Source organism: Octopus sinensis, linkage group LG28, assembly GCF_006345805.1.
Source record: "Octopus sinensis linkage group LG28, ASM634580v1, whole genome shotgun sequence".
In the NCBI taxonomy this organism is placed as follows: domain Eukaryota; kingdom Metazoa; phylum Mollusca; class Cephalopoda; order Octopoda; family Octopodidae; genus Octopus; species Octopus sinensis.
Window position 1 is genome coordinate 16,551,775 of NC_043024.1, and position 504 is coordinate 16,552,278.

Genomic DNA, 504 nt, shown 5'->3' on the forward strand with positions numbered 1-504 from the left:
TTGTCTTGAATTCCTCTTTTATTGCCTGGAGGACTATGATAAATAGGATGGTGCTGAGGACTGATCCTTGGTGGACCCCTACCTCTACCTGGAATTCTTCACTGTACTCGTTGCCAACCCTCACCTTACTAACAGCATCCCTGTACATGGCACGCACAGCTCTCACTTTATATTTGGCGAGGTATTTCTCCTGCAGCTGTCTTACCAGAAATATAGCATCAGTGGTACTTTTCCCTGGCACGAACCCGAACTGCAACTCATCTAGACTGACTCTCTCCCTAATTAGTTGGGCTATGACCCTCTCCGTAACCTTCATTACCTGATCTAACAACTTGATACTTCTGTAATTATTTGGATCTAAAGCGTCACCTTTACCTTTGTAGCAGTTGACTATTATGCTGCTACACTAGTCATTGGGTATGACTCCTTCATGCATCACCTGGTTAACTATATGGGTGACTAGGCTATAGCTGACACCGCCAGATATTTTGAGCATCTCTGCAG